A 22,935-nucleotide genomic window follows, 5' to 3' on the forward strand; every position below is an offset into this window, starting at 1 on the left:
ATCTCTACATTTTTTTATAAGGTCATGCCCTATATTCATATCAAGAATATTGTGCTCACCCTTTCTCAAAATATTAACACATACAAAATCTTCAATGTTGGATGAGATAGCTGGATTAGTTGGATTTTTACACCACTAAGATGAAAATCCAGCAAATACTTTCCATCATAGCATAGCATGTGTATCGATCTAAAGATCTGGTGAGTCTTTGAAGAGGGATGAGATCATCTAAAACTTCAATGACTTCATTAAGTGGATCATCTCCTCTGAGTCTGCACTCGCTGTTGCTCCTGTATCCGAATGATCTGCTCTCGTTGGTGTTCCTGTATCCGAATGATCTAACAATTTATGCAAATCGGGAGATCTCGGTGTTATTCCTGTATCGACCAAGATTGGTAAGACTCTTTGCAGATTAACTATATGCAATTCCATGACAAATCCAAAATAAAAACGATGTAACATAATTTGTGAATCAATTAGTTGCTGCATGTAGAATAAGTGACTGTTATTATAGGAAGCATGGTGTTTTATTTCAGAAATAAAAGATAATTGATTTTCACTATGATTATAGGATTCAACGTAAGAAAGTAATGCTGCAGAGAGTAATGCTTCAGAGAGACAATAAGAATGGAAATGGCTATGTTTTATTTCAGAAATAAAAGATAATTGATTTTCGCTATAATAGGATTCAACGTAAGTAAAAAGTAATGCTGCATAGATGAGAATGAGAATGGAAATAATAGAAATAAGAGGAGACATTTTGGAATTAAGATCAAGAATATATTATAGATAAGGAAACTATTTGGACTACATGAAGATACAAACTAGTTACTCTTTTGAGGGTTTAAATAGGCAATATAGATAATGAATTTTGTGTGGCTTACTTGCTGGTGAGCCAGACAAATTTTGTTTATTATCACCAACTTAAACCATGCTTTCTTACCTGAGATAGTATGGTCACCAACTTAAACAATGCAGATTTTGTGATTTGAATCTATTAACAAGTTATTTTTAATATTTTGGACATGTACTTTTTTAACCAAGGACCAACAAATATCATTAGAAGAAGTCAAAAAAAAAAAAAAAAAAAATTCATATGTGCTCTATCTAAACACTTGAAAAGATACAATACAGTTGGAATAGTAGAAATAATATGTGCTCCATACTACTGTAAATTCATAATATTATGAATGAGTTCTCGGAGAGTCAAAGCTAAATGTTTAAAACATGGAAAGGAATAGCTTGATTATAAGTCGTAGAGATAAATTGGTTTTCCTTATATAAATCTGGTTAAGAACCACATTTTGGTGAATTATAAACGACTATCAAAAGGACTTTCTCAGGTGCTTTAAAATACCAATTCATGGATCTCTTGATTGGAGAAATAAGAGGATCAAACCATTTCATCTAACTCATTTTCAAATTCGATAAATGTTGGTTGATTGTATGTTTCGCACTAGTAAAAGAAAATCATTTTTAAGTGATGTCTTTAGTTTTAGACATTAGTCAAAACCAAGTCTATACTAGTGACATCAATTTTTAAGTAGTGTTTAAAGTGACCAAAACCGATGACTAAACTTTGCTATAGAATCGATTTTTAAAACATACTTTATATATCGAATTTTCCAAAAAACCAATGTCTTTTTTTCACTTTAGATGTCAGTAAAAAATCGATGTCTAAAGTGAATTTTTTAGAACTATAATTGGCACCACAACTTTTACTTATTACACCCCAATGCCATAAATTGTTTATTACACTCCCCAATTAGAACACACTCTTCAAGCATTACAAAAGTTTGATCCCAATTATTATCTTTACATTCCAAAACTGTACAACACTCGTTGAAACAATTTTAGTAGTTTTTTTTATTCTGCTCATGTAAAATCCTAAACCCAAAACATAGAAATCTAGCAAGGGAGAGAGAGAGAGAGAGCATTTTCTATTGGCACTCCAACTTTTACTTGTTCTCCACCTTTCACTTATGTTCTTTATTGATAGTGACATTTGTAATTAGTATCTGTTCCTATAAACTATTGCGGGTACTACTGACAGGAAAAAGCTATCACTTACTTCTGGTGGGCATGTGACATACATCCAAGTTTCATGGACTGTTTGATGGGTCCCTTCAGTACAAAGCCAGTACTCTGGTTACTTGATAGATGAAATCATTTGATATCCAGACCTTTTTTCTTAAAGTCGTGCACCAAATCATGAGACTGTTTAAAATACCATAACAAATTCTCTATTTTTTTATTTATTTATGTGGGATATGTTTTTGTGTCGTGGGGAGGTGGGCATTGATGCTGAATTGTACTCGAGTATATTGTAATTTTAATGAATTAGTTATATATATCGAGTGTTTTTGCCAACATAGAGGCCTGAGACTAAATTTGTGGTTCTTAAACCAGGTGGGACTGTGGAATGTTCATGATCAAATATGCTGACTTCTATAGTAGAGGTTTAGGGCTCTGTTTCAATCAGGTAATTTGCTTTTATATTGACTCCATTGCTCTCCATATGTATTGTGTAACCAAAATATGTAACTCTTTATAGGAGCACATGACCTATTTTCGTCGGAGGACTGCAAAGGAGATATTGAAGTTGAAAGCTGAATGAACCATAAGGTGCCTATCAAACAACAAATGATTTTGGTGTAACCAACAGTTTGGAGTGGCTTCCCTGTGTACCCTGAATTTTGTCCGTTAGACTGAAACTCACTATTTGTGGGCAACTTTTGTATGCCAACACATTGGCATGCGAGAAGATGGGACGTTGTATATATATTAACCACAAGCAGTCAGCATTATTGAACTGATCCGAGATTGAGGGGGTGGGGGTGGATTTTGAGGTCAGTGCTCATCTTTACTTTTTTTTTTTCAACCTACATTTTTTTTCTTCTGAGTTTGTTGGTGGTGATTCTTACAATTCTGCAATTGTAATGAGATGGTTTGTATTGAATCTTATTAGACTTTCTCATATGTTTTAGTGGACGCGCCTACCCCTTGTTTTATCCAACTGATTCTGATTAGAGTGGTGATTTTTCTGACTCTTGAGTATTTTCACTCAGTCTGACATGGCAAAGGGCAGAGAACCGTTGATCGGTTTCCTCAGAATGCTTCGGGATACACAGAACCAATCAACAGTTCTGTGTCCTTGGCACTTCAGTTGCCATGTCAGACCAAGTAAAAAGACTCAAGTCAGAAAATCATTAGCCTTGTGATTTAAACCAATGTGCTGTAATCTTCACCCTATGTTTTTATGCAGTAATTTCATCATTTTATTTACGTAGTGAACACTGAAAATTCACACCAATCATAAATCACTAGTCGTTTTTATTAGGGTTTGTTAATTGTTTGATGAACCTCAAGTTGCATGATCTGATGGTCTCTGCTGTGTAACTTTGAAAATGATGGAGGGAGCCAATTGTAGAGTAGGCATTTGAGATTAAGGCTAAATGCCTATATATAAGTCTGTAGGTTGTAAGTTCGATACCCAATATGAATAGTATTTCCTCATGGCCACCCGCGAGGGTGCACGTGTTGCACGTGCCCAGGGAGGGGACCCATATGCCTTGGCTCTTCTGGCCCCCCCTAGTATGTAAGTTCGGACACCCTGTCATTAAAAAAAAATAAAGGCCAATAAATAGACGTCGTATAATGATGGGGGAAGGCAAAAGTGTCAATGACCCATTTGCATAATATTTGCACGAAGGAGGGGTCTGGGATTTTAGAGGGAAAGGTCCAATTTCAATGTTCACATAACAGAAGAAGAGAACTTCTATTGGAAACCCAACTTTTAGTTATTAAACACTGATTTCTTAAATTTTTACCACCTCCAATTATAAAATTTAAAACACACACTTCAAACTTTAAAACGGTTTGGGTCAAGTTATAATCTCAACAATATAACATTCAAACAATTTCAGTAGTTGGGTCGATATATATATAAAGAGAGCTTCTTCTCAACCATCAACCTGAGGGTTTGGCTCAATGGCAATTTTGGATTGATAAGTGGTTAATGTCTGTACATATTGAGTTCAATACCTAGTATGCCCGCAAGGGCACCCCCTCACTTACCTAGTGCGTGTGATGGAGACTAGTTCTTGGACAAGACCATGGTCTATGGATTGGGCAAAGCCCATATAAGAGTCTGGTCCCCTGTCGACAGGAATATCCTGTTATCAAAAAAAATCTCAACAATCCACTTATTTTTTGAGGTGAATCTCCGAATCATGCACTGAATATATTGAAATTCTGATTTTGGTACACTGTTCATTTTATTTACAAAAACATTCACGCAGCACACTATTCACTTTTTATGCATCTACGAATTCTTGTAAGTTCTACACTTTTAATGTTAACAAATTCGTAATTCAATCACTTTTAAACTTATGAGTTCGTAGAAGCATAAAAGTGAATAGTGTATATCTTTTTTTTTATTATTATTTTTAAATGGGGTGTTACAAGTAAAAGTTATGGTGCCAATAGCAAACGTTGATTAGAAAACTATTGACTCAGTTTTTTCACTCGGTCTAGACTCGGCTGACGTGGGAAGGGCACAAAACCGGATACAACAGGAAAAAAGATGTATGGATGTATGCCCTTGCCACGTCACCCGAGTAAAACACGTGTCAAGCTAAAATTCCAAAGTTTATTCCAACAACGCGAGAGTTATGCAGTCCTACCTATTCGTAGTCCGTACGTATCTAGCAGTCCTAGTTGTATTCTAACTAAATAACTGGTAGTAAAACCATTGCTTAGAAATTTTCTTTCTACTCGCCAATCACAGTTGCGTCTTAAGTCCTAACAAAATAACAACACGAGAGTTATACAGTCCATTTTGTATTCTAATTAAACAACTGAGAATGGCGATTATGAAATATATATATACATAGGACAGTAGATCAAATTTAATCTTTTAATATAAAAAATCTTTCAATTACAATCTTTGATTATTTGAAGATCGATAGAGAGAGAGAGAGAGATAATAATTTATTGATCGATGGCTGCTTCTTCTTCTTCTAGGATGATGTTGTTGTTAGTGATCTGTGTAGCTTTACTACTACAACCACAAAGAGGAATATCGCTCTTAGCGGACATTTGCGTGCCAGGCTATAATTATGCAATGTGCTCTGGAATCTGTAAACTCATGGAATGTCCTCCTCAGCATGATAATCTAACTGATGATTCAGCCTCCTCAATCAAAGGAGGATGCTGGGTCATCAGTGAAATCATAGTCAACAACCAATCTGTGGCTAATGTGGTTACAGGAATCAAAGGAGAACAATTCATTAGAAATCAAGGTTGGTTGGACTACTCTGACTTTGAAGAGGAGGAGAAGGAGAGGAGTAATATAACAAAGACAAAGACAAAGACATCTCATTCTCACCCAGTATTCTGCTATGATGACATTCAGGATCGATCCTTTCATCAGATTGATTGCAACTCATACCCATACCAAGAAGAAGGAACCACTTGTTGGAAGGTCTCAGGTCCACTCCCTCGTTTCAGCCATATTTATATCCCACCACCAGATTATGACGAATTAAAGGCTTTCATTAAAGCTTTCGCAGAGTCTACATCTTTTACAAGAGCTTCAGTGACACTTGAACTTGATTATCAACCCTAACCAACCTATAATTTTCCACTACACTTGTAATCTTACCTTACATGCATGAAGACTCATATTTCATATGATCTATGGAGGATCAAACTTTTTTATTACTTGAATGAAATGCGGCCACAATCTTGGGCTGCTTTATAAAAGTTGGTTTGTAAGAAGATCTCTTTTTTACCTAAACGTTTTAATTATCTACATGTTAGTGTGCATTTTCTTTTCTTTCAATCTCTTTTCTAATGCTCTCCAACATTATTCAGTAATGGAACCAGTACTACACCGGCTCCTGTTATGGCTATGAACCCAATACAATTTTAGATTTCAGCTTAATCTATGCAATTAATTTGGATGGTTGTAAAACAGTCATCCAATTGTGTTAATATTTTATTTTTTTATATGAACCTGGAGATTTCGTAGATCAAGTGATGGCCATTTATAACAACTATTGTCATATTGATTTATGATCAAATAGGTTTTAGAAATCACTTAACTTTTGATGTCTGAATTTTGGTTGAGAAATCAACATTAGGTTTACTTTTAATGTCTTAATTATATTTTTGAATTTTGGTTGAGAAATCAACATTAGGTTTACTTTGTCTTAATTATATTTTTTTATCAAAAACAAGGCGGCAGTTTGGAGTTATTTATTTCATAAATGGATACAAAGCATCAACAATCTATACATTTTTTATAAGGTCATGCCCTATATTCTTACCATAAAGATACACGAATCCAGAATCCAGAGATACGAATCCAAGAAATAATGTGCTCACCCCTTCTCATCATTTATGAGACAAATGTTGGATGAGATAGCTGGCTTAGCTGGATTTTTAAGATGAAAATCCTGCAAAGTTGCTGGATTAATTAGCTGGATTTTTACACCACTAAAATGAAAATCCAGCAAATCAGCAACATCTGTCGACTCCTCCTAGTCTTTGAAGAGGGATGAGGTCATCTAACTTCAATAACTTCATTAAGTGGATCATCTGTCTTTGAAGAGGGATGAGGTCATCTAACTTCAATAACTTCATTAAGTGGATCATCTCTAAGACCTGCTCGAATGATCTAACAAGTCTTTGAAGAGGGATGAGGTCATCTAACTTCAATTACTTCGTTAAGTGGATCATCACCAAGTCTGCTCGAATGATCTAACAAATTTATGTGAATCGGCTAGTAGCTGCATGTTACCTATAATCAAGTAGTAGCTTTGCAGATTATAGGATTTTCACTATAATAGGATTCAACGTAAGTAAAAAGTAATGCTGAGAATGGAAATAAGAGGAGACATTTTGGAATAAGGAAACTATTTGGACTACATGAAGATGTTAGTTTAAATAGTAGAGTTAATGGTCATTTAATATAGATAACTAGTTTAAATAGATCAAAAGATAAAGAGTTAATAGTCATTTAATATAGATAATGAATTTTGTGTGGCTTACTTGACCTCACTTGGTGAGCCACACAAATTTTCACTATGATTATAGGATTCAATTGATTTTCACTATGATCATAGGATTCAACAAAGTAATGCTGCAGAGATGAGAATGAGAATGGAAATAAGAGGAGACATTTTGGAATTAAGATTAAGAATATATAGATAAGGAGGCATGGCTATGTTTTAAGAATATATAGATAAGGAGGCATGGCTATGTTTTATTTCAGAAATAAAAGATAATTGATTTCCAACGTATTCAACGAAAGTAAGAGGTAAGGATGCATAGATGAGAATGAGAATGGAAATAAGAGACATGTTGGAATAAGGAAACTATTTGGACTACATGAAGGTACAAACTAGTTACTCTTTTGGGGTTTTGACTACATGAAGGTACAAACTAGTTACTCTTTTGGGGTTTTAAATAGCAAAAGATAAGCAATTTAATATAGATAATGAATTTTGTGTGGCTTACTTGCCCTCACTAGTTTGGTGAACCACACAAATTTTGTTTATTATCACCAACTTAAACCATGCTTTCTTACCTGAGATAGTATGGTCACCAACTTAAACAATGCAGATTTTGTGATTGTGATTTGAATCTCATTGATTACTCGATTAACAATTTATTTTTAATATTTTGGACATGTACTTTGCTATCCAAGGACCAACAAATATCATTAAAAGAAGTCAAAAAATAAAAATAAAAAAATTCATATGTGATCTATCTAAATACTTGAAAAGATACAATACAGTTGGAATAGTAGAAATAATATGTCCTCCATACTCCTGTCAATTCATAATATTATGAATGAGTTCTTGGAGAGTCGAAGCTAAATGTTTAATACATGGAAAGGAATAGCTCAATTATAAGTTGTAGAGATAAATTGGTTTTCCTTACATAAATCTGGTTAAGAGCCACATTTTGGTGAACTGTGCATTAAATACCAATTCACAGATCGCCTGATTGGAGAAATAAGAGGATCAAACCATTTCATCTAACTCATTTTCAAATTCGATAAATGTTGGTTGATCATATGTTTTGCACCAGTAAAAAAAATCATTTTTAAGTGATGTCTATAGTTTACACATCGGTTAAAACCCAGTCTATACTAGTGATGTCGATTTTTAAGTAGTGTTTAAAGTGACCAAAACCAATGACTAAACTTTGCCATAGAAATCGGTTTTTAAAACATACTTTATATATCGAATTTTCCAAAAAACCAATGTCTTTTGTTCACTTTAGACGTCAATTAAAAATCAATGTCTAAAGTGAATTTTTTAGAACTATTATTGGCACCACAACTTTTATGTATTACACCCGAATGCCATAAACTGTTTATTACACCCCAGTTAGAACACATTCTTCAAGCATTACATAGGTTTGATCCAAATTATAATCTTTGCATTCCAAAACTTTACAAGACATGTTGAAACAATTTTAGTAGTTTTTTTTATTCCGCTCATCTAAAATCCTAAACCCAAAACATAGAAATCTAGCCACAGAGAGAGAGAGAGAGAGAGCATTTTCTATTGGCACTCGAACTTTTACTTGCTCTCCACCATTCACTTATGTTCTTTATTTTAATTGGGGTGTAATAAGTAAATGTTGGGGTGCCAATAGAAGATCTGTGTTTTTCCTTTTCTTAAATAATTTTGCTTCGTATAGCAATTAGTTAGCAAGAAATCCAACCAACTCCCCCACAATCCAGCAAACATTTCTAGGTATACTAAGATGACTGAATTTTAAATAAAATCCTCAATTAATACTTATTTGTTCAACTAATGGCAGTCAAACAACCACACTCTTTGAGAAGTGATTTAGAAGTGAAAGCTATCATTATAAGTAGTACTCTCCTGAAATAAAACTGGGCAATAAAGAGATCCAAGTGAATGAGAAGAAGAAAAAAAACCTAGTCATAATTCATGGTTTCTTGAATGAAATTATGGATCTTATATCTGAAACTCTAAACCAAGCAGCAGCCATAGTAATCAATATCTTTCTGTCACTGAGAAAATGTACTTGGACCTTCTCTTTGATCACAGGTTGCAGCAAATGTTCTACCTGGCAGACCTCAGGACATGGGTTGATGGTCATTGTCAGGCTTGCCATTTCCACAGATACGACCAGTTGAAACACCATTGAATTCTGAACCATAAATACGCCCATATCTTTGCACGTTGTCTCCAAATATCTCTTGTTCTCCCTGGTTATTGGAGTTAACAATGGAACTCTGCCAGCAACCTTTGAGCCCAATGTACTTTGCAGGTTGTTGGTCATCAATTTCATCGCGCCGATCTCATAATATGTGCAATAAGCAGCAGGTCAACAAACTCGTATAGCTAAATTAATTTGATCAAAAATCAAAATACCAGTCATAAAGATTAACAGATCAAAGACACAAGACATTTAGGAATCATAATCTGGACAGAGATTTTATAAGAAGGGCATTCAATCAGTTTGGAATATTTGGTTTGGGGTGGTACTTGAAATATGAGAGTATAATCTTAAGAAGAAATAATAAAAGAGATATATCTATATATAATTGTTTTTTTTTTTAATAAGCAAAATTCATAAAGATAAAGCAAGGTTGGTCGAGGTGACCAACCAAACGAAAAAAAATTACAAGAAGTCAACCTCGAGGAATACAACACACACACCCTCCCAACTTGCTACAAAATCTTCGAATCTTAATCCCCAAGTTTTTTATACACCTTGGACCCTAAAACAAAAGACCTAGGATTGAAAAGATGAGAGACCGGGAATCCAAAACTTTGTCCTAAAAAATGCATCTATTGCGCTCCAACCAAAGACCCCAACAAATTGTGAAATGCGTAAGGCTCCACAGCAGTCTATTTACTCCAGAAAATGAGCTCCCCGCAAGAAGCCACAACTCAAATAGAAACTTTACCTGGAGACACCGAACAAACTAAGGAAGTGGGTCCACTGCAGTGAATCAACACATCATTCTGACTCATCCTAAATAATCGTAGCAACTACAATAGAATGAAATGGTAGCACGACATGAAACATATAATATTTATAAGCATAACATAGTAGCACTGAAAGAATCATACGTTGCTAATATTATTAACTTTACCTCTGAATAAAATAAACCAGAAATTGTGTGAGTTTGGTTTAGTTGAGAGTGCATTGGGCATAATAACTACAGTGACTGACCTTTAGAAAGAAGAAACTTGGAGTAATCAATGTACTAGTAAGGTATCAACAGAACAAAATATAGGATTGCGACCTAAACCTTTTCTTATGCTAACAAGATTACTATGAGAATAAGTTCAAATTGACTCAACAGCCTCATTGATGTGAGTCTCCTAAGCACTACGTGCACGAGTCTGTCTATCTACTCACTAGAGCAAGTATTCTACATGAAAGACATATGTTCTTTTAATTACAAAAAAGTCTACAAGTGCATGATTCAAAGACAAAGCAAAGAAGCCATTACAAAGTTTATGGATTTTAGATTTGTGACAGAAGTTTTTTGAGCACATATAACATAATGAATTGTCAGGATTTATTTAGAAAAGAAAGAAGATTCAGTCTCTAATCAAATAAGACCAATCAATGCAATCAAAGATCTCTGTTTCTGGTCACCGTGAACGTAATGTGCACTGTATGAAAGATTTTGTTGTCCTATTCTACAATTGCTCATCGGAAAGCACTCAAAAAATGTACTACACGAAGGTCTACCATGACTTATCTTCTACTGTGTAACCAAAACTACAAGGTGAGTGCACAATATTTAGGCAGCCCTTTAACTCCAAATACAAATCATCAAATCAAGAACATTTATTCTGCTGTATAAAACAATTTGAAATATTTTCCAGATGATATTACATAGGCAATTCTAAAATTTTCTATGCAATAGGGGTCAGCATCAAAGCAACCAAGAATGGTGTCTTAAAAAATTGTCTAATCCACATTGTATGGCATCACAGATAGAGTTGCTTTAATCAAATAAAACATCAATGTAATTGGAACAAGAACGTAGAGAAACATGACTCACATCTTTTAGAAACAAACAGTTGTTTCTCCAGTTGTGGAAGAAGGGATGAGGTGCTCCTCAATGACGGTCAAAATGTCATTGCAGATCTTAGTGAGCTCCTCTTCTACCTTCTGACGGCAACCCTTAATCAGTTTCACATTTTGCTCGTTTCCCTTTGACTCTTCCTTCTGCTCAATTGAAGACATAATGCTCCATTGTCAAGCACTGTGACCGTTGGCTTTTGTCTGCAGAATTGCCTGTGGTGACTGAATACAAGATTGCAGATATGGGTTACTTGGCTCTACAGATGAAGATGAGGAAGAAACAAAACCTCAAGTTTGACAGATCCATATTTTTCACCCCACATGAATTCCTTTACCCCTGATGTCTCTCACCTACTTCTAGACACAAATCTTCTTTGCTGTTACAATCAAATTTATCAAAATCAAATCCTTCTAAAATTTAACTACTTTGAATTCCCCATCTAGACTTAGGTTTGCTTTTCGTCTCAAAGAATAAGTAAAATCACTGTTCTAGTTGCCCATTCCACTTAAGTATGAAACTCATTTATACCTTAACATAAGTAGAACAAGCAATCAAAGCATCAAAAGGATAAAAGAGAACCTCCCAAACACACACCCCCTTAAAAGATTAATCAAACATGAGTCAGGGGCTGTTTGGCCACACCAAAATGTATTCATTTTTAAATATATTTGTTCAATTAAAATAGTAGATCGAGGCCAGATTCATCAACAGGTCATTGGTTTAAGAAACATGCGAAACAATCAACAGCTTAGATTTCTGAAATAACTGTATGCAAAAAAGTTCATTTCACAACAAAAATCAAGAGAGTTGAATTCAAGTTCATAAAAAATGCCATAGAGTAAAACTCCAGAATTTTTTGGAGCTGATTTGTTATGAAAGCAATTCAAATCAGATTGTTATGAATGAACATACCCAACTGAAAAATCCAAGGGTCAATCTAGTAACAAAAAGAATAGAATTCTCTACAGTGACTTAGTTATGAAATCTAATCAAAGGTTTTAAAGAAGAAAAAAAAAACAACAATTCCTATAACACCCATAAATAATCAACACACATAAAAGAACATCATATAAGAAAAATCCAAGATCAAAAGCATATCAAGCCCAAAAAATTATACACCCACCACAAGTAAACCACATGCATAAAAGAACACTGCACTCCTGTAAAGTTAACAATGTTTGTTTTATAACAAAAACCAATTGTGATCTAAAATGGACAACAGAAAGCCAAAGCAAGAAGATAAAAAAAAAAAAAGTAATTAAGGGTACAAGAACAACTGAGCTTCTGAACTAAAGTATCGGCAAAAGTAATGTTTTGACACCATAAATCAAATCACACAAAAGTAATGTTTCATTATATAAAACTCAAACTACATAAACAACATCTCAAAAGATATATTCATTACGTAAAGTTCATTAATCTTTGGTTACAACTTTCTTTAATGCAACAAAACAAGAAATCTAAAAACTATTGCAATTGCAAAAAAGCTAGAAAATCTAAAACTCATTTCTATTACCACAAAAAGTAAATCTAAAATCTTCACCTAAAAATCTTCCCAATCACAAACAACTTCTATTACAACAAATCTAAAATATTCTCCTAAAAAACTTCCTAATCACAAACAAGAACCAATTAACAGGAACCAATTGATAAACTCGAACACAGAAAAATATTGACACCAAAATGAGAATTATCGAAAGAGCGATCTTAAATATACCCCCGTTCAATGTGCTAGCACAGGTGGTGAAACCATCAATTCTTCCAAAACCTTCCACTTCAAGACCTCTGCAATGTCGTGGATTGCAATAGAATCTTCGACAAAAATGTCGAAATTAACCACCCAAACCCCGTTGACCTTTACCTCTTTATCCACCAGAGAAATAGTGATTTTTCCAACAATGTAGGAAAAATCGAACTATTAGGAAGGTCAAGTAATTCAGAATATGAAAATTTTTGGAGGATGACATGAAATTGAAATAATTTTTTATCAATTCGTGGGTTAGGAAGCTGATAGACATACTCGTCACCGTACAAAGATGGTCGAACTCGAAGGAAGGTTACTTATGCCATAGCTATCAATCACACTCGCCCATTGGCAATAATTTTCAACATACAGTGATTTTAAGATCAAATAAGTCAGATCATCCTCCGCCTGAACTCCACCGTGAAGCTCGTTGTCATATAGAGAATGAGAGATCGGTGGATTAGGATAAGTGGTGAAATTTTGAAGATTAGGAATGAAATTTTCAAGATAAGAGATGAAAATTTCATCACATTCATCTCTCATCCTGAAAATTTCATTCCTAATCTTCAAAATTTCACCACTTATCATAATCCACCGATCTCTCATTCTCTATATGACAATGAGTTTCACGGTGGAGTTCAGGCGGAGGATGATCTAACTTATTTGATTTTAAAATCACTGTATGCTGGAAATTATCGCCAATAGGCGAGTGTAATTGATAGCTATGGCGTAAGTAACCTACCTTCGACTTCGACCATCTTTGTACGGATGACGACTATGTTTATCAACTTCCCAACCCCCGAATCGATCCAAAATTATTTCAATTTCATGTCATCCCCCAAAAATTTTCATATTTTGAATTATTTGACCTTCCTAATGGTTCAATTTTTCCTACATTGTCGGGAAAATCACTAAGAATCACTATCTCTTTGATGGATAAAGAAGTAAAGGTCAACAGGGTTCAGGTGGTTAACCCCGACATTTTTGTCGAAAATTCCATTACAATCCACGGCATTCTGGAGATATGAAGTGGAAGATTTTGGAAGAATTGATGATTTCACCACCTATGTCAGCACACTAAATGGAGGGTATATTTAAGGTCGTTTTTTTGATATTTCTCATTTTGGTATCAATATGTTTTTGTGTTTGAGTATATCAATTGGTTCCTATTAACTGGTTCTTGTTTGTGATTAGGAAGCTTTTTAAGAAAATATTTTAGATTTGTTGTAATAGAAGTTGTTTGTGATTGGGAAGATTTTTAGGTGAAGATTTTAGATTTACTTTTTGTAATAATAGAAATGAGTTTTAGATTTTTCAGCATTTTTGTAATTACAGTAGGTTTTAGATTTCTTGTTTTGTTGCATTAAAAAAAGTTGTAACAAAAAATTAATGAACTTTACGTAATAAAATATATCTTTTGAGATGTTGTCTATGTAGTTTGAGTTTTATATAATGAAACATTACTTAGCAGGGTTGTTAGTCTTCAATTTCATCGCGCGGATCTCATAATATGTGCAATAAGCAGCAGGTCATCAAACTTGTACAGCTAAATTAATTCGACCAAAAATCAAAATACCAATCATAAAGATTAACAGATCAAAGACACAAAACATTTAAGACTCATAATCTAGACAGAGATTTTATAAGAAGGGCATTCAATTAGTATGAAATATTTGGTTTGGGGTGGTACTCGAAATATGAGAGTATAATCTTAAGTAGAAATAATAAAAAAGATATATATATATATATATATATATATATAAGCAAAATTCATTAAGATAAAGCAAGGTTCGTCGAGGTGACCAACCAAACGAAAAAAAATTACAAGGAGTCAACCTCGAGGGATACAACACACCCCCTCCCAACTTGCTACAAAATCTTCGAATCTTAATCCCCTAAGTTTTTTATACACCTTGGACCCTGAAAACAAAAGACCTAGGATTGAAAAGATGAGAGAGACCGGGGATCCGAAACTTTGTCCTAAAAAATGCGTCTATTGCCCTCCAACCAAAGACCCCAACAAACTTTGTCCTAAAGACATCACACATGCACATCAATCCAAACAGTCTGATTTAAATATACTTGATTAAACAAAATTACATCCATAACCCATTATCATCAAAATAACGAGATATTTGTGACCATTGAGCTGAGGTGCATGAAATCCTTCACCAAGGCAACCCCATTGTCAAGCATTGTGACCATTAGCTTGTCTACAGAATTGCCTGTAGTGGTTGCATACAAGATTGCAGAGATGGGTTACATCAGGTTCTACTTGGCTCCAAAGATTGAAGAAGATGAGGAAGAAACAAAGCCTCAAGTTTGACAGATCTATATTTTTCATCCCACATGAATTCCTGTACTCCGGATGACTCTCCCTACTTCTAGACACAAATCTTCTTTGCTGATACAATCAAATTTATCAAAATCATATCCTTCTAAAAATTTAACTACTTTGAATTCCCCATCTAAAATTAGGTTTGCTTTTCATCTCAAAGAATAAGTAAAATTGCTGCTCTAGTTGCCCATTCCACTTAAGTATGAAACTCGTCTATACCTTAACATACTTAGAACAAGCAATCAAAGCATCAAAAGGCCAAAAGAGAACCTTCCGAACATACACCCTGTACAAGATTAATAAAACATGAGTCAGGGGATGTTTGGCCACATCAAAATATATTCATGTTTGAATATATCTGTTCAACTACAATACTAGGTCGAGGCCAACTTCATCAACAGGTCATTGGTTTAAGAAAGTTGCAAAAATATCAACAGCTTAGATTTCTGAAATAACTGTATGCAAAAGAGTTAATTTCACAACAAAGATCAAGAGAGTTGAATTCAAGTCCATAAAAAATTCCATAGAGTAGAACTCCAGAATTTTTTGGAGCTGATTTGTTATGAAAGCAATTCAAAGAGACAATCTTTCTAACAATCATAAAAAATATATCAGATGGTTATGAATGAACATACCCAACTGGAAAATTCAAGGTTCAATCTAGAAACAAAAAGACTAGAATTACCTACAGTGACTTAGATATGAAATCTAATCGAAGGTTCAAAAGAAAAAAGAAAAAAATCTTCTACAACACCCACAAATAATCAACGCACATAAAAGAACATCATACAGAGAAAAATCCAAGATTAAAAGCATATCAAGCCCAAAAAATTCTACAACCACCACAAGTAAACCACATGCATAAAAGAACACTGCAATTCTGTGGAGTAAACTATGTTTTTTCTTGGAACAAAAACCAATTGTGATATAAAATGGACAACAGAGAGCCAAGGCAGGAAAAAAAAAGTAATTACGGGTAAATGAACAACAGAGATTCTGAACTAAAGTATCGGCAAAACAACAAGAACAAAACTCATATACTACATGATATTCAAAGCCATAAATCCAAAACAAACAAGTCTTTTAAGATGAGTAATAGCTTATAAGATCGAAGTTATAGTTTAATGTTTAAAACAAATCAAAACAAGAACTAAAAGGCCTAATATCCACACTTATGCTATATAAAGAAATCAAACATTAATAGCTCAAAAGTAATGTTTTATTACATAAAGCTCATCAACATACTAATTTGCCTTGGGAAATACATTCAACATACCTCACTCTAAGATTCTACAAAGCTGATATGTTTTTTCTGGTTATTTGATTTTGTTCATAAATTGGTGATTAGCATGTCTTGAAAATTTGGACTAAGATTCTACCAAGTAATATTTGACATCATAAATCAAACTACACATACAAACATCTCAAAAGTAATGCTTCATTACATAAAGCTCAAACTACACAGACAAACATCTCAAAAATAATGTTTCATTAAATAAAGCTCATTAATCCTTGGTTACAACTTTCTTCAAATACAACAAAACAGGAAATCTAAAACCTACTTCAATTACAAAAAATAGCAAAATCTAAAACCCACTTCTATTACAACAAAATAGTAAATCTAAAATCTTCTCCTAAAAATCCACCTAATCACAAACAACTTCTATTACAACAAAATAATAAATCTAAAATTTTCTCCCCAAATTTCTATTAATCACAAACTTCTATTACAACAAAACAGTAAAACTAAAATTTTTTCTAAAAAATTCTCCTAATCACAAACAAAAAACAATTAACAAGAATCTATCGGTATACTCTAACAAAAAAAATATATATTAAAAACTAAAACGAAAAGCATCGAAAGGGCAGTCTTTGACATAGGTGGTGAAACCTTCAGTTCTTCGAAGTCCTTCCACTTCAAGATTTCCGAAATACCATAGACAACTATGAAATCCCCACAAAAATGTTTGGACTAAACACCCAAACCCCGTCAAATTATATCTTTTTATCCCCCAAGAAACAGTGATTCTTAATGATTTTCCAGACAACGTACGAAAACTTAAACCATTAAGAAGGTCAAGAAGTTCAAAAAATGAAATTTTTTGGGTGAAAACATGAAATTAAAATAATTTTGGATTAATTCGAGAGTTGTGAAATTAATAAACAGACCATCATTCAGAACAAATGGTGTAGAACTCGAATGTAGGTTACTTAACCCGTAACTATCAATCACACTATCTCATTGACGATAATTTCTAGCATAAAATGATTTTAAAATCAAGTAGGTTAGATCATCTTCCGACTGAACTCCGTTGTGTAACTTTTTGTCATCTAAAGAAGGAGAATGAGATGTTAACCACTTTATTGTAATCTCCAAGCCAAAAAAAAATTCTTGATTTCTCCTTCAAATCTCTCAATTTTTTGCATAAAAATCTAGCATATCTTTGGTACAGGTTGAAGATGGAAGCATTGAGATGGGGAATAATTTTTACATTTTTTCCTAGGGTTTGGGTTCAAATCAATTGAAAACCTATTTAGTTAACGAATCGGACATTATCCGATATCCGATAAGGTGATTGGATTCTAATTGAAATGTTATTTAATGGTATCCGTCGGATATTGGATTCAAATTTGTATAGCAGGAAAAAATCGGATTCAAATGTTATTCTAACGATGCTCTAAGGTTGTCGCTACCAAAACCCTAACCTCAGTCGCAATTATAAAGATACGAATGTATTTACTATTCTCACTCAATCACCGTTTTCGTTTTTTTCAAACACTTTCGTTTTGTTAAAATAATTAGATTATTTTTCTTAATGGGATTTGTTTCATTTTTTTCCTACTTCAGCTGAATTTACCACCAAACAATTCTCATCCTCAAAATTTCACCCCTTATCCTCGAAATTTTACCTTATCATAATCTATGAAATGCCTAATAGTCATTATCCAATAATTTCTAACGATCTCTCATTCTCCTCTAGATGACAACAAATTATACGACAAAGTTTAGGTGGAAGATGATTTGACCTATCTGATTTTAAAATCATTATACGCTGGATATTATCGTCAATGGGCTAGTGTGTAATTGATAATAATGGGATAAGTAACTTACTTTCAAGTTCTACCCTGTCTCTTTGTTCTGAATGACGAAACTTTTCTACCACCGAATCGATCCAAAATTATTTCAACTTCATGTTGTCCCCCAAAGCTTTCATATTCTAAATTGTTTTACCTTCTTAATGGTTCGATTTTTCTTATGTTGTCTGAAAAATCACTAAAAATAATTGTTCCTCAAGAGGATAAAAAGATAGAAGTCAACCGGATTCAAGTGATTAGTCTAAACATTTTTGTAAGGGATTCCAAAGCAATCCACGACATTCAGAAAATCTTGAAGTGAAATGATTTAAAATAACAAAATTTTCACCACTTGTGTTAGCATGCCGAACAAAGATTATATTTAATACCGCATTTTCGATACTTCTCGTTTTGATTTTAAATTTTTTTTTCTGTATTGGAGTATACCGATGGTTTCCTGTTAATTTTTTTTGTTTGTAATTAAGAGAAGTTTAGTAGAAGATTTTAGATTTAATATTTTGTTGTAATAGAAATTTGTGATTAGGAAAAATTTTAAGAGATTTTAGATTTACTATTTTATTATAATAGAAATTTATAATTAGAAGAATTTTTAGGAGAATATTTTAGATTTACTTTTTTTTGTAACAGAAGTAGGTTTTAGATTTTTATTTTTTTTAATTTAAGTAGGTTTTAGATTAGTTGCTCTGTTGTATTCGAAAAAAGTTGTAAGAGATGTTTGTTTAAGTAATTTTATTTATGGTTTCAAATATTACTTGGTAGAATTTTAGTCCAAATCAACAAGAAAAATTAATCACCACTTTATAATCAAAATCAGATAATAAGGGAAAACAAATTTAATAGAATCTTAGACTGGGGCATCTTGAATGTATTTTCTAAAATAGATTAATATGTTAAAGAAACATTACTTTTGAGCTATTAATGTATGATTCTTGAATATGACTTGAGTGTGGATATTAATCCTTTTAGTTATGATTTTGATTTGTTTTAACCATTGAACTATAACTTCGACATAAGTCATTTGTTGTTTGTTTTGGATTTATGACTTGGAATATCATATAGTATATGAACTTTATTCTTGTTGTTTTGCTAATACATATCTCAATGAAAAGCATCTATGATTCACGAAATGTGAGATAAAATCTTAGGTCACGCATTATTCATGTATAATATATAAATCCATATCTGAAATCTATTCGAATATTAAAATAACATGCGAATTTGATTCCGAAATCCAGAATTTTTGGATGATATCCAAATTTTCGGATTCAAATTTTCGACTATCCATTGACAGGCCCAAATGAGAGACATCAAAAACTGTACCCACTTCCTTCTTTAAATCCCATCTTAAAAAATGCTTTAGACGGTTGCATTTAGGTCTGTCAATGGATCGCATCCGAATCGGATATGAATTCGAATCCGAAAGGAAAAAAAAAAAAAAGCATTGCTATCCAATCCAATCGGATACCTTAACGTATCCGATTATCTTTTCGGATATCTGATTTATCAGATTCGTCAAGACTTATCTGTAAATCGGATTTCTCATCCGAAATTCAAACCGATTGAATGCCTTGAAAGGTTGAGCTCAAGTCTTCAGTGAAAGACTAATAAAATGACTGAATGCCCTTGTCTTCAACCCATAACAAAACAAAACAAAAAACCTAGGTTTTTCCCCCTGAAACCAATCATTTTCAACTCCTGATTTTTTTCTATCTTTAAAACCAGTCATTTTTTATTTATTTTTTTTACTTTTAGTTGGAATCAACAAATCTGAAGGCAAGATAGGTTGGGGAAACTAGAAAACCATGATTTTTTTTCTTTTTTTTTTAGAAAAACATGGGTTTTGAAGAAGGGTTAGGGAATGTATGAAAAATAAATAAAAAAAATTGATTTAGCAATCAAGTGTTGAAAAGCTTGAAGGTAATGGATTTTGACAGAAGATGTGTGTGTGAGAGAGGGGGTGGATTACACTTACCTGGCACATCACTCGTTTGAGCAACTCCAACGGGTGTCTCTATTTTGGCATATTCTCACATTTTATAGATGATTCTCTCCTCCGAACCTGAACAAACTCCAACGGGTCCCAACCTCTACATCACTATTCACGTCTCTCAGCACTCGTTTTCACAACCATAAGATCTGTGGAAAGAGAAGGTCTTTGAGCACTCGTTTTCAAAACCCTAGGTCTGTGGTCTGGAGAGAGAGGAGAATCGATTATTTTAAAAGAAAAAAAAAATTATATTATTATTGTTTTATAATAATAATAATTTATTTATTATATTATCAAATGGAATCCGATATCAACGAATCGGATACACCACCGTCTGAAATCTGAATCTGTATCCGATAAACATAAGGATGTAAAATATTAATTGAATCGAATCCGATATCTGAAATATTTGTTTTATGTCCAATTTTTCGGATTCGGATTTTAACTACAGATTGACAGCCCTAGTTGCATCGGATTTTGACAATTGTGCAAATAGCTTGTCCCTCAAAATAAAATTATTTTTTTAAGAGAGCTTCTATTGACAGACCAACTTTTGTTAATACATACATATCTGTGCCAATCCTTGGTGTTTTGCATATGAATTGGAGTGGCATTAGGAAAAGTTTGTGTGACAATAAAATCTATCTTTTCCACATGTATTTTATAGAGTCTTACTATCATATGAGGAAAAAAGGCTTTACCAAGTCTCATCCATCATCAAAAAGTCATCAAGAAGCGTAAAACAAGTTCTTAATATTCATAATAAATCTCGAGGTAATGTTTTGCTCATCTCGATGACATTTTGACGAGGAAAGTGCTAGTCATATTTTATAGAGTCCGACTAATTTATGTTAGTAAAGATTTCACCCTTACTAATGGTATTTGGGCTCAACTTGTTTCATCCAAAAACATGATTCAATGTGGGTTGGAAAGGACAAAATTCTATTAACCAAAGGTGGTTACCTTTAACTTGGCATTTTTAATAATTCTCATTAATGAAAAAGATATGGTTTATCTAAGATCTAAGTAAGGATGTTCAGTTAGAGAATAGGGAAGGTGTTACACATCTCATTCTCTCTACCAAATGGTGGTTACTTTTAACTTGGCCATTTTGAATTTTTTATTTTTATTTTTAAAGAACATAATGCATTGTGTGTATTAAGTAAATAATGTATCTTTTAAAAAAAGCTATGATGTTAATATGAAATATGAAAGGATATCTCGGGAAGGAGGATACCCTCATGAAATCTACACTTTTTACATGAATTGAAATGTTAGTCTAGCTTTATAGAGCAATTTCATGGTTAGCATACTCTCATAACCATGATCTTAATGCATGCATGTTATAGTGAGAAACTTAGTGGTTCAACCCCTAAAATGGGGGACACAACTCTCCATCATCGTCATGCATGTGTCATGGTGTATGTTGTATACAATATAATGCATGTGAAATATGATTAATATGACTTCAACCCTCATTCTTTTGATCAAATCATCTCAAGTATATCATGCCTGAAGTTCAATCTACTCAAGATGAGAGAATGTTCTCCATTACATCCTAAAGTTGTTTAAAAAGAAAATAAATAAAGGGAGTAGAAAAATGGGTATAAAGAAATGCAATGAACTTTGCAAAGTAACAACCCTAACTCACCTTGTGTTATTATCATCTTCTTTCAACATCTTTAGTAGAAGTTCTTAGAAGATGATAAGGCTTTAGAGTTTCTTGAGGAGTGAAAAGTTAAATAATGGCATAAGGATTTTTAGGAGGGCTAAAGCTTTAAAGAGAGTTGAGTAGAGAATTTGGTAGTGTTTAGGGTTGAGAGAGGGGGCTTGAAAGTCTGGCATTTTCATAGAAAATGAGGCTTTTTATAGAGGTTTTGAGAGATATTTGGGGATAAAGTGGTCCAATTAAAGGGAAAAGAGTTGGGACTTAAATTATTTATTTTTTAAATTTTCATTTATATAAAGGTAAAAGCAAAACTTATGAGATGAAATCCTAAAATCACATTTGATATTTGGTATTTTGATAAATAGAAATAAGAGACAAAGGGATTTTTAGGAGAGTGAATGAGAAAGTAACATGTGTAAAGATGTTGTGGTAGGTAAAAAATAGATTTTGATTCATAATAAGGACGTGAAAAATGCTTTTTGAATGATGAATGAGATAATGACAAGTATAAAGGTGATTTGGTTGGTCAAAAGTAGATTGATTCTTTTGTAAATAACCTAAAAAAATAATGGCAATGATACAAATTTGAAATTAGACCAATCAGAATGTGATATATTACCACTTTTAGGAAAATGTGTAAAATCATAGGCTTTGAGGCTCCTTAGGTTATGGCATGAGGCATGAGGCATGGATATGGATTTAAAGGTTGAATATGAGAATGGGCTAAGGTTATAGAAGTGGGCTTGGATTGGGATTACGGTTATGAGTTAGGTTTTAAAATTGGATTTAGATTAGTTGCATGGATAATAGATATGAATTGGGTTATAAAAAATGAAATTAAGCCAAGGAAATAGATTTAAATTGGATTTGGGTAAAATGAGCTTAGGTTAGGGACAAGATATGGGTATGTAAAATAAGATGAAATGATGCATGTATTCATGTATGGTTGCAAAAAATGTCCAATGACGCTAATTATGAATCACGAGCTCATTTAAAGTCTTTA

At 33.1% G+C, this 22,935-nt stretch overlaps 1 long non-coding RNA gene across 1 annotated transcript; it reads right to left on the minus strand.

The window, feature by feature from the left end:
- Positions 1–11,384: 11,384 nt before the first annotated feature.
- On the minus strand, positions 11,385–20,698 carry LOC147383407 (uncharacterized). Its single transcript, XR_015173327.1, has 2 exons — positions 20,249–20,698; positions 11,385–11,474 (listed from the first exon to the last, which is right to left on the minus strand). It is a non-coding gene; the product is annotated as an uncharacterized LOC147383407 (long non-coding RNA).
- Between the last annotated feature and the right edge of the window lie 2,237 nt (positions 20,699–22,935).

This window comes from Akebia trifoliata, chromosome 16, assembly GCF_017979445.1.
Source record: "Akebia trifoliata isolate Shusen 1 chromosome 16, ASM1797944v1, whole genome shotgun sequence".
NCBI classification, from domain to species: domain Eukaryota; kingdom Viridiplantae; phylum Streptophyta; class Magnoliopsida; order Ranunculales; family Lardizabalaceae; genus Akebia; species Akebia trifoliata.